Raw genomic sequence first — 13,426 nt, 5'->3', positions numbered from 1 at the left:
TAGCGATTATTCAAACAATTTTCTTTTGCAATACGAGAACATTATTTATGTTTGTTTTGGTCATTGTGGCCCATACTAAACTGCACATGTACATTGTACATGGCTTCACTTTGCTGTAAGTAATTTGAGACAACAGCTGTCTTCCAATAATGGGGCTCACTGCTGTGAACTTATAGCATAATGCCCTCCAATGTCACATTTTCACATGAAATCTACAGAATGTTTCTATTATACATGAATGAAATGCAAGCTGTGATTCTATAGGGGAATATCACTGAGCTAATGCCTACTAAACAATCTGCGTAAGTGTGAATGACAGCATCATTAACAAGACTACCCTGCTGCTTTGCAAGGAGTCACTCCATCTCAGTAACATCAAAAGCGGGTTGCGCTCATCACGGAGATGAGACAAAGTTCCAAATAAGGGCCAGAATTATGTAGTATTGTTTATTGATCAAATAATGCTCACTATGTTCTGTCAAGTTAAAAATGCCACAGAAAACAGCTAATTATAATGGCCGCCGGCAACTCAGTGCTGTGACATACCACGTCTAGCGACTGCCTCATAACACATTATCCTTATGTAATACTCTAATGGCACTTTCCTTTTGCAGCAAGCAGTTAAAGTATTAAAGTACTGCAATGCACTTGCAAAGCAGTTATTTCCCCATAGTGGGATCAAGACCACATAATAAAAAGGACACCACAGGTACAGCATAGAAGTGTATTCTGCAGTACTGTATAAGTGCTGAAACTTCCTTCTTGGTACTGCTGAGTGATTTTCATGCTGCCTAGTTCCTGTTTCGTGGTCTCACAAAGATTATGGAATGATCAACACATTGTGACTAGAGTCGCTAAAGTTATACATTCACATTCATTGGAACCACTTTATTTGTTTAACCCTTTAATGAGCACGCATATAAATACAAAACAAATTATTTTATACCTAAATGTGCAAAAGACATTGAGAATAAGCATAATCAACGAAAATAAAGGATGTTTTTTAGAAACTCCTTTAGTAGTATGGGGGAAGAAGTGGGCTTCTCCCCAAGCGACATATGGCTGCGTTTGGAATCTGTACAGAGAGCTCTTTGCATTGTGTGTCTGAGGTCACTACAGCAGATCTTGCACTGGTCTGTCTCCTCTGACCGTGCTTTCCAAAGAAAATGAGTCCCATGTCCTTTTTTTCCCATCCTGTATTCCTGCTCTAAACCGACATATGACACTTGCTGCCATTCAGTGTTGGCTCAATACATTTAACAAGAAACTTCTTACTCAATGCCAAAAATCAGCAAGAAAAATTTATATTTTTTGGTACCGTATTTACACGATTGTAAGTCGACCCCTTTTTTAAAATTTGAAAGTCTGAAGTTGGGGGGTCGACTTACAATCGAAACCAAAACATGGCCCGCCAAAAAAAAAGCGATACCAACGAAAGCTACAACGTAGTTACAATTTTATGTTTGCTCTATGGCCCTACCCGTATCTTTTCGCTATCCCGCGTGTTTGTTCGCTTTTCGGAAGGGTTTTTCAACATTTTTGAAAGTCTTACAGTACATGCAACACTCATGGGGGGGTGTCGATAGTTGATGAAGCGCCGCTGTTCCCATTTGCGGCGGCACCCTCAGAACGGCGGCGCTTGCGGGGAGTATCGGTAGTTCATGGAAGAGCAGACACCGCTCGCGGGTTTCTCTTTCTCTGTTTAAAGGCATTGGTATTGGTTTGACCAACTTCTTGACGTGCTCCACTTGACTGCCGGCTACGTGCTACTTCTATGCTTCCCCAGTCGTCATGAGTGCTGCAGGCCCACTAATCTTTCGGCACTCGTTCACAGCAGCGTTCAAGAGAGCTGCCATCCTTTACGCCGAAGAAACAAATCACTGCGCAGCGGAGCCGCAATTTCGATGTTTCTAAATGGGTGGTGCGAGAGTGGCGACTGCAGCGAAGCGAAATTTTCACCCTGTGGCGGCAAGTGAGAAATTTCCCACGTGCCGAAATCTGGACGCTTTCCGGAGCTGTAGGCTAAGCTTGCGGCGTACGTCGCTGAAATGCGTGATCGGTCCCTGCCATTGAAGTGCGACGTGGTCATGAAACAAGCCCGGACCTTCGCCTTAATTTTATGGTTCTGCTCCGCCGTGAGTACAAAGAGTGGCTGGCGGCAGAAGACTGCGAAATTACGCCAACCGGACCTGTCAAAAGAGCCTCCCTGACGGCTGCGTGTGGTTGGGTGCATTTGGCGTGGGCTGCTGTTCTGCAAGATGTCCTGGTGCGGTCGTTTGCCAAATTTGAAATTTCACTGGACCACGACGCGCTGTGGGACCGCAGCAACGATGACGATGGCAGCACTAGTGAAGACGAGTAGTCCAGTGACCATGTCGGCTACTAATAAATTTTCGTTATTGAATGCGCCCTCGGGATTTTTTTTTTTTTCCGGTCAAGCGATATGGGGGGGTCGACTTACATTCGAGTCGACTTACAATCGTGTAAATACGGTATGCTGTATGCAGAACTCATCAATGAAGGGTTAAAACAACTGAAGTGTCAGAGCAGCATAGCCACACACTTTTCACTACATCTTAGTATGTATATCAATATACATTACAGTACGAATGCTGTATTACTAGTCTATAAATGCATCTACCACTACATCTTGAACTAATGTTTCACTCTAGGTTCAAGGTGGCGATGCGATATGATATTTTGCTTCTTTGATCACCTACAAAATCTATGACAGCATTGCAGATATAGTTGCTATAGCTGGATTGCATGTTTGCATCTGTTAAAGAAAAAATGTAAATGAAACGAATAAGTACATCGAGAGAAGCAACTTAATGTTTCAACTAAGCCACATAACAAAGAAGGAGAGTCAGTTTATCTAGTGAAATATGCATGCAAACTTGCAGCTGATCACCCGTCTTCAAAATCCAGATTTTGAGCATGTGTCACAATTTCGCTTGCCTTTCTTGCTTTCACTTCTGCATCGACTTCAGGGCATCCTGGTGGCATTCACTTTCGCATGTTTTTGTACTTGTTTCTTGGGCACATATACCATGAGAACTGGAATGAAATGAAAGAAATTGACTTTACATACCTAATCAACAGTTCAATGACTTCCAGTTTTCAGGTTTTTAACGAAACTGCAAACACAGCACAGTTAAACATGGAGTTGCCCTAACCTTAGCTTGCTTTTTGCACTGTTTCCTTCATGTTCCAAAATGTACCAAGTGAGCTATTTTAGCACACCTTCCAACACAATATCTGAGAATTACTTTCAGTATTGGTGTTGGTCAAAACTTTAATGCATGAAAACGGCTACAGGTACAAAAATGTATTATTTAACGAAATACATATTTAGCTGAGCATGCAATTAATTTTACAAGAGGTGGCCATATGCATGCCAGATGCAGAGGTGCTGTTGATATCTTCATATTCAGTTAAGCTGCAAAGCTTTAAAACCACCACATCTCTACTCAATCACAAGCACACAGACCTGAACAGCTGCAAGCAAGGATGGCCATAAACTTTACAAAGTAGTAAGAAAGGCTTTGGCAGCATGCTTAATGTAAAAAAAAATTATGGGGTTTTATGCGCCAAAACCACGATCTGATTAAGGGGCATGACGTAGTGGGGCACTCCGGAAATTCGGATCACCTGGAGTTCTTTAACGTACACCTAAATCTAATCTAAATACACGGGTGTTTTTGCATTATGCCCCCATTGAAATGCGGCTGCCTTGGCCAGGATACGCTTAACATCTAAAAGTGCAAAAGAAATAATAAAAAGTTATAAGAAAATGCTATTACATGGCCAAGGTGCAATGTGTCCCTCAGAGCTGGGTACTTGTTTACGAGGCTCCTTGCAGCAACATTGCACAATTTATTTGGGTACCTGATGTTTAAAAAAGCATGCATCAACCTTCGACATCAAACAATACACAAAAAACAATATGCAACATTTCCATGAAATAATATCAAACAGTTGAACTGTGAGTCATCAGATGGGAGAATTTAAGTAAACTGCACCATGAAAGCATTAGGTACGTGACAAGACCGAGGTTAGAGAATTGATCAGATGGATTTGACACAGGACAGGGGTAACATTTAATCCTTTTGTCCTGCAATAGCCAAGATAAACGGATAATCATGACCAGAGTTCACAAACTCTTAAAATACTTTCACCAAACAAGATGTTATAAAAGGTTTTAATTAATATTTCAAATTAGCTTATTACTGAAACATGCACACAAGGGAAAATTAGCCATGAATACAAACTTGAAGGAGCATCTCCTATAAGAATTTACAAGGGCAGCTTATTAAGCTAGTTGTTGATCCATTATCGTGAGTGTACAGTGCAAAGGTTAAACGAGGACATAGACACAAGCACTGACTACCAATGGAGGTTTTATTGCTGAATACACACAATAGTGATACAGCTATCTGAAAAATAACTACTAAAAAGAACAAAGCAGACCATCAAGAGGCACACGAAGAAATGTAGAGTTGCGTAAAAAATGCTGGCCGTAGGTTTGACTTCCCAGAAACTTGAGCTCTCTTTCAGATAAGGCAATGGATGGCTTGTTGATGCATGCACTCGGCTCCCATGCCAATTGTGCTACTTCAAGTATGATATGGGTAAGACCATCCCTGTGCTTGTGAATAACTGACATTCTTTCAAACCAAGGAGTGCAGCCACGCATGCTAGTATGATGTGCCAAAAAAACTTTCTCTGCCATTGCGCAAATTACATGCATGTTCGCACAACCTCTCATGAAGGCATCTGGCAGTCTGCCCCATATGACAAGCGCCGCATGAAAGAGAAATTTCGTACACAACATTTTATGTGGATTCAACATGCCAAATCTTGCGCTTGACCTTGCAGATGCCTTTCTGACTGCCCTATCAGAAAAAGAGCTAAAGTTATTCTGGAAGTCACGTGAACGGCCTGTTTGTGATGCAATCATATTTTTTTTGTATCTCGATTTCCAGCATAGTTCATTTTTTGGCCACTCGTCTGCTTTTCTTGTTCTATCTTCAGAAGTTAATGTTTTTCAGATAGCTCTTTCACTTGCTTGTGTAAATTCGGCACATTGAATAATAACCTCTCTGTTGACAGTCGGCACTTCTGTCTATGTACCGTTTACCTTTGTGGTGTACACTACCTATAAGAACTGTAACCAGCAGCTAAAGAAGCTTTATTCAACGCGCCATTCTAGCGCCCTCGCCCACTCATTAACCCAAGACTCATGGCAAGGAAACCACGGAGGATATTGCTCCATTGAAGCATGACATAAATTATGACTGAGTGTTAACCTTCCTGTAGCTTTCATGACTGTTTTTTGTGAAGGAAAAGGAATGGAAGTAGAAGAAATGCTGCTGGTGGTAACCGAACTCGCAAATTTGACATGACGCATGCAGCACTGTACAAATTCATCTAGCCACAACTGTCTTTCCATCCAATTCAGTTGGTAGTTGTATACCCGCATAAAATGTAGCACTGCTAGTGTCAGGGTTCATGTTGTTCGCCAGAATAAAGAAAATGGGCTCAGGGCTGCAATGTCGACATTGCCATTGAATATTTAAATTTCGAGGTTATGAGTGAACTGTAATTCAGAACTAGTCAACGATGTATCAGTGATAAAAAAATTTCGAACCAACAATGCCATATACACTGCTAAACACTTAAAAAGGCACTGCACAATTTGGACATTGTTCACTGCCCCAATGCAAAGCTTTAGGAAAACAATTTTTTTCCCCTCGGTTATCGAGCGTTTTCAAGGGGAACTACGCAGCAACTAAGTTATAATCATGAATTAGACAACAAAAACTTGTTTTGATTATAGACACCTTCCACTTGCCTTAGTGACATAACCGCATGAGAATGGAGCGTAATACGCTAATTAACATTGTGCTTACCATTCATATTGCAATACAAGGTTGGGAAAAATGCACGACTGAACATAATTGAGACATTACTGTGGAATGAATTCTCATTAAGTACATTCTATCCCAACTTTATTTACATCTGCCATAGGTTGGCAAACTGATGCATGAGTCGACTCACTCAGACTGATCTCAAAAGTGAGTCTCAGTGAGTCCGACTGAGTTGAATTTCTGTAGGTCTTAGCCCGAATGAACCCAACTGAATAGAATTTTGGTGAGTGTGAGTTCTCATTATTTTGTTGACCAATGCATCCAGGTAATTGTTGTGACTTACATTGTCTGAGATGACAAATTGTAGGCAATCCATTCAATTTTCTTTTGAAGATTGTCAGGCATGCCTCCTGCTGTAATATTTCAGAGGTGTGCAGCAATGTCAATGGGCATCGGAGGCAGTGTCTACGTTGACTTCCTTGTACTCCTTTGTACTCTTTCCATTCCTTGTACTCTCCTTTGACTGCATTCTCCGCATCTTGAACTGCACTACCAGACAGCCTTAAAAAGAGAAGTATTCATTGAAATCAACAACAAAATCCAGTGCTAGAAAAACATAAGATGTGGTATCACAGACTATCACTCCACATGCTCAAATTTACCTACTATATAGTTAGTGACGAGCTAAGAATACAGGAAGGGCTCTTGATAAATATAGGCACATTTGCCATAGCAAATGGAGCCCATTGCTTTTCAAGGATAATGATGTACGAACAGCAAAAATCACTGACTGAGACAACTGACTCGTTACAGCATGAATGGGCTGTTAAAACGAAATTTAAAGAGGAATTTTATCACCCCCTATACAGATACCTCCTTACGAACACACCATGATCCCTCTCCCCCTTTTCGCATTGGTACCATGCACAAGGAAGGCGCATTATTGGTCCCTTCACAGACATTGGTACCATGAGCAAGAAGCTCCCCCACCAAGGTGAAATAAGCAACCATAGTGACGCACCTGCAAACATTCCTTCTGAGGAAAACTTATTGCTAGCTAAATCGTCTACACAGGTATTGCTTTGTGAAGGACAAATACTGGGCCATAAAGTGCCAAGACCAGACTAGCATTGTCTTGGGACCAGAAACAGAGAACAAAAGCAGGTCATATGAAGGCCAAGGATGATTTGATAGAACAAAAATATACTAGAACATTCTGGTTCTCAAATACACAAACTAGACCGCTTGTGTTTATCCAAACATTATTAACTCCCTATCACATTTCTGGTGGCTAATGAATTAATATTTCAATGAACGCATTTTTTCTGATAACTTCTTGGTGCCTTTGCTTATAAGCTTTTTTGGTGAAACATGGCTATTATTTCAAACAGGAAGTCAAATTTTCCCTCAGCATTACATAAATCTGAGCTACTGAGATAGATACAAATGTCAAGGTCGGATAAGACTTTGAAGGATGATACGGAAGGATTGAGGAGTCGCAAACATGATTGTGCTTCTTAAGCTCTTCATATATCATCAGTTATATTTGGGCTGTCTAGACTGCACAAAATTAAAAAAATATTTTGCAGCTTTTTGTTTTTATGTTTTCATAAATACACCTCATTTGTCATATCTATTAGTAGCAGAGCATTCCAATATTTAACAAGGACAGTGGTATGCTATAAAAGTGGAACTAGGACTATATAGATACATAAAAATATTAGGGGGAAAAAAACGTTTTATTTTTACATAGTGGAATTGCCCCTATGGCATGCATTTATTTGTTTACTAAATTCCCATGAGCTTATTCCCCAAAGTTAAGATACAACCAGGGGCAGAAAAAAGCTTTAGGACAGGAATGAGTGTCCCTTGCTACTACTTTACTGAAAGCAAACAGGTTCATATTTATAGATGAAGGTGGCCATGTGCACACATACGTTTGCACGCAATACTCAAACAAGCTTGCCCATTATTATTCAGTCATACAGTGCAGAAACTGTCATTCAATTCAGTTCAAGCCACAGATGTATCACTGACATAGACGTCACATTTCATGTTGATGAAACAGTCCTCCATTAATTCCCATGCAGACAATCTTTGCGTTTACCAAGAATGCGGATGTGGAAAAGATATGGCTCACACGTGCAGTAATTGCAGTGCATAGGCAAATGTGCATTAATCTTATTCCTGGCAGACAGCTCATGTTCCCTTGCCAAATCGTTGGTGCAACAGCCTGTCTGGCTGATATGCACCTTGCCGCAATTAAGTGGAATTTCGTACACCATACCGACCGCGCAAGTCACATATGGCCTTGTATGATTTTTACCACAAAGGGTCAGCTTCTGTGGGTCTGAGATGCGTGGGCACAGGCCAGTAAGCTTCCATGGAGCCAAGAAAATAATAGGTACTTTGTACCTGCTGGCCACTTTCTTTAAATCGTGGGCCACTTCATGCATGTATGGAACAACATGCAGCCTTTTCTCCACTAGTGGCTTGGCAAGGGGCATCCAAGCGTTTTTTGGCTGTGATGCTCGCCTCCTTAAATCATGGGTTTGCGGAACTGCAATATTTCTATCTCAGCTATTAATGAGCCAATTTGAAAATTTTTGCAGTAGAATGCTCCCAAGAGGGCACCTAACAACTTCCAGCGTATAATTAAATTAGCTATGTGGCCTGGTGAGGGGCTCTTTAAAGTACTGCTAATAGCGATATTATAGCTTTCCAGCATACGACAGGTTTTAATGTTTGTACAGAGTTAATGCATGAGTACAGATTAAATAAGATCGGGTGCATACGGCTTTTTTGGTGCCTATGATGCTTCGGCGTGGCTTGGACAGACAACCAAGTTAATCAATGCTCCATCACACACCGTCGTGCTTTCACCCATGTCGACGTAGCACTGGAACCGGTCGTTGGAAGATCTGAAAGCACACCCAGATGGTTTATCAATAGTTTTGCACATTAGAAGTGAAGCTGTGGGCACTGAACAGGCACTGATTAATTAAACAGCCTTTTTTTATGGTTGCTGTACTGTCCCAAACAGGTTTGTTATTTAGAGCCATCACAGCACAGCACAGCACTAATCCTGCAGCCCATAGGTGAGCTAAGTACAGGACGCATTAAGCTAACAAGGCTAAGCTTATTTATGCAATGTCAGCAACCACCAGTGTATAAGAACAGATGATTTCACAAAGATAGAACCATATTGCTGATTGCCCAAGGTTTTCATAGTCCTATTGCTGAAAATGCCAGCAATTTTTTTTCCTCAGTTGGTTCAATTTAACTTCATTGCTGTGTGAATGTTGCAGCGCACAAATGACGACAAAGATTGAACAGGCAAACAACAAGTCCGTTTTCGTCGCCTTGCCTGTTCTATTAGTTAAACGCTGAAGAAATTTGCAGAATATGGCATACTGCGACCAGTTATGCTAACTAAAGCACCATTACATTGACTGAAGCTGTTACTACTCCCTCTCCTACCAGGTAGGGAAGCGATTGCACACCTTACCCCAATATCAGTAGTAAACCAACTGCAGAAGTTTTCAGAAGATGGAAGTCCTGAAAAGGCTAGTTTCCTTGCGGCTTCTCGACACGGCAATAATTATAGTTGAGCAACGTTGTGTTCGTACGGGCAAGTATGCGATACACTTCTCAATTTAAGGTCAAGTGCATTGGCTGCGACGAAACAAAAATATTAGTAGTTGGCAGCACAGTGAAGTGACACAGAGCAATTTCCCAAGACTCGATCTGTCAGTTCAAAGCGCGGCAACCGAAGTTATTAATCGTGCTCGACATTTCCGCTACGCATACTGTTGCTACTTTGCCCATATTTATTTATTTATTTATTTATCATACCCTCAAGGTACGGTTGTACATTGCAGAGGGGAGGGGCAAAGTAAATACAGAGGCAAATCACAAAATAAGGAAGGAGGGCAAACAACATTGCAAAAAACATTGTATACAAAATAACATAAAATGAACCAAACAATGACCAAATCCTCTTTGCGCTCCATAACGCGCAGTACATTTACGCTCACCTGTATTAGATCGTTGCCTGTCATCAGGTACACGAACCCTCCCGTCCGCAGGCTTTCGTGGAGGTCGGCGAGTTTCCGGGCGCCTGTGAGCTTCACGATTTTCTTTGATGGCCCCTGCGAAACGAGGCAAGCCGCTTCTTCCGCACCAGTCGGCGAGCGTTCAGTTGAAGCCGGATCGGACGACATACTGCCACCGTTGTCAGATTTCACAGGCGCAACGCAAGCAAGAGGCAAACCGCTCCTTCCGCACCAGTTGGCGAGCGTTCAGTTGAAGGCGGATCGGACGCCATACTGCCACCGCTGTCGGCTTTCACAGGCGCAACGCAAACAAGAGGCAAACCGCTCCTTCCGCATCAGTCGGCGAGAGTTCAGTTGAAGGCGGATCGGACGACATGCTGCCACCGCTGTCAGATTTCACAGGCACAACGCAAGCAAGAGAGGAATGCCACTCGCGTTTAGATACTCGTTCACCGCCGTAGATAGCAAGGTGCCGTCAGAGCCATAGCCGTGCTTCTCATAGTTGCGAATCCAAAGTCGAAGTAAATACGAAAGCCGTAAGTCATGTGCTGGATCCTGAATATTTCGCTGCGCGCGTTCGCAAAACAGTTTTCACTCACCGCTGCACTATCCTTGCTCAAATTTGGCAGAATGACCACATTTTGGTGCCTACTTCGTTTAGTATAACACTTAGCACAGTTAATTGCCTGATCTTTGTTTTAATGCAAACTTACCGGCGCTCATGAAAATGCGAGCTGCTGCCGCGACGGTGTACGCATAAACTTGTAGCGCCGCCTGTCGTCGGCTGCAGAAAGCAGCATATCAGGGAGCGCTGCCGCGTGTTGCCTGCTCCTGGAACAGGCGACCGTCCTCCGTTAGACGCTGCTTTTTAAAGCTGACGGCAGGCGGCGAAACTGGTTTATGCTTGCGCCGTTACGGCAGCTGTTTGCAGCCTCAAGGGCACAGGCAAATTTGCGTTTTTTTCTTACAAGCAAGGCACTTAACTGTGCCAAGTGTAAAGTCGACGCCAAAATGCGATCGCTCTACAAAATTTGAGCAAGAACAGAGCAGCCGTTTGCACGTTTTTTGCACAGGGGTTTGCAGAACAGTGCACAAAGTTTGCACATTCCATTGTGGCCGCAATGATGGTACAAACAGACCACAACGTTTTTAGATTCTAAATCTAAAGCGTTGACAGACCACCACGCCCCACAGAAGCCTTCGTACGAGGCAATACCCCTCTAAAGGACACTGCTTCACAGAAGTGGTGCCTTTTCGGACTGTTACCTCAGATTTTCGCTTCTAAAATTATAGAGGGAAACGAAGGCTGGGAAGTTTACCTCCTATTCAGGGCAGTTGTAGGCATGCTTTTGTATGATGAGCTTCCCTCAGAGTCTCTTGTTTATATGGAGGTGAAAATTCAAGAATTTCTCCGTTCATTCGTTACCCGCTACCCAGAAGCCCGCATAATCCCTAAATTACATTACCTTGTGCACTACCCACGCATGATCTCTTTTCGGACCACTCAAACAAATCTGGCGTATGAGGTTCAAGGCATCAAAGATGAAAAACTTCAAAAACATATGTAAAACACTTGCAGAGCTTCACCAACTTTCTCAAAGCTATGAATTCCGTGAGATTGTCTTCAACCAACGCCACACCATGTCAGGCCTGAAACCGGTGCGAAGATCTGTTTTACATACGTGCATTGAGGAGCGCCTGCCTGCAGGTAACGTATAGCAGGCGAAGTCAGTCACTATGCCGCAAATGGCATACCATGTGGGAGATGTGCTTTTAATGACCAAGGGAGACGAAATTGACTTATGGGGTTTTACGTGCCAAAACCACTTTCCGATTATGAGGCACTTGTAGTGGAGGACTCTGGAAATTTCGACCACCTGGGGTTCTTTAATGTGCACCTAAATCTAAGTACGCGGGTGTTTTCGCAATTCGCGGCCATCTAAATGCGGCAGCCGTGGCCGGGATTCGATCCCGCGACCTCGTGCTCAGCAGCCCAATACCATAGCCGCTGAGCAATCACGACGGGTAAGGCAGACGACCCACAATTTGGACAGATTGCAGGTATTTTTGCGGCTCAGGATGAGGTTCTGTTCTTGTTAGACAAGATGGGACTTGTTGAATTCAGGAGACATCGATAAGCACGTAAGGTATCTAAACGCAATGTAGTCTGTGCGGCGCAGCCAGAAGATGAGGTATTACCAGAGTTCCTCGATCTTTATCTGGCAGGGAAAGTGGTACCCAGATGTGAATTAGTGGTTTCATTAAAAATTGTAATATTTGCTTAGCTTTATGTTATGAACTCTAAGTGGGTGTACTTCACAGTTTGTGTTCTGTTGACGTTGTGTGTATATTCGTGTTGTATTTTCTTCTTGTTTTTTCCATTCTGTGCATGGGCAATCAATATTCATGCACTCCCCCCCCCCCCCCCCCCTTAAGGTATCTTTATGTACAAAATACATATTAATGTACAGTGCGTTGCATAAATATACCAACCAGTGTTATTACTTTTGGAGTTTGGTGTTGTACCACCCTGCTTCAATTATTTCTTACTGAAAAATTAAAAAAACAATTTGCCTTTCTTGCTATCCTGATTATGCTGTAATACAGCACTGCATGAAACGCATTTTACTTTTTGCGGCTATAGAGCTGAACTCGGGTAGTTACATATCGTGCTCTTTCCTTTGGTATAGTCAATCAGTTATTTGATTGAGTGAACCAACGAATCCACATTCACTGCAACCTATAACATCATATGTGCCTTTCACTGACTCCCTTCAAGCAGCATGGGAGTCATTCATTTCATGCGTCATTCCCGACTTCGTTTTGTGACTACCCTTGGAAAAAAAGGTAGTCAGCGACTGAAAAAAGAGAGTCGAGGTAGTCGTGACCCTCTTTTGACTCTCTTTTTTTTAAGAGTGTACGTTTAACAGCTGGGAAAGCGATGACAAGCTGCGACATGTCTATTTCGCATTGGAGGATGCCGGCAGGACGTGGTTCGAGAATCGAGAAGCCACCTTGACGACCTGAGACCTGTTCCGAAGTGGCTTCCTGCAAACATTTAAAACCGTCGTGCGTCCCGCCTACGGATCAAAAACAAGCAGCGTACCGACAGCCGACACTACAACCTGCGACGACGCTTCGTCGAGTACCAGCCCGGCGACTGTGTTTGGGTATGGACCTCGAAACGCCGACGAGGTCTGAGTGTGAAACTATTGCAACGCTATTTCGGACCCTACAAGGTCATCCGACGTATTGGCGCACTGGACTATGAGGTCGTGCCAGACGGCATTTCGTATTCACAGCGGTGCCACGCACGATCTCAAGTGGTCCACGTGGTGCGTCTTAAACCCTTCTACGGACGCTGACGAACTTTCCTTATTTTGTTGTTTTCTTTGCTACGAGTGCTTCTTTATTACTTTCGTGTGTTTGCAGCATAGGGTCGATGATTTTTTTTTAAGAAGGGGGTATTGACACGTGTACTTTTCGTTATCGGGCGACAGG

General features: G+C 42.9%; 1 long non-coding RNA gene across 1 annotated transcript; it reads right to left on the bottom strand.

Moving 5' to 3' along the window:
- Positions 1 to 2,814: 2,814 nt before the first annotated feature.
- Positions 2,815 to 10,507, bottom strand: LOC142580121 (uncharacterized). The gene is made up of 3 exons (XR_012827568.1): positions 8,666 to 10,507; positions 6,214 to 6,431; positions 2,815 to 3,057 (listed from the first exon to the last, which is right to left on the bottom strand). It is a non-coding gene; the product is annotated as an uncharacterized LOC142580121 (long non-coding RNA).
- Between the last annotated feature and the right edge of the window lie 2,919 nt (positions 10,508 to 13,426).

The sequence above is a fragment of the Dermacentor variabilis genome, chromosome 4 (assembly GCF_050947875.1).
Source record: "Dermacentor variabilis isolate Ectoservices chromosome 4, ASM5094787v1, whole genome shotgun sequence".
Lineage (NCBI taxonomy): Eukaryota > Metazoa > Arthropoda > Arachnida > Ixodida > Ixodidae > Dermacentor > Dermacentor variabilis.
The sequence above is the reverse complement of the archived record's forward strand: the minus strand, read 5'-3'. Positions and strand labels throughout refer to the sequence as shown.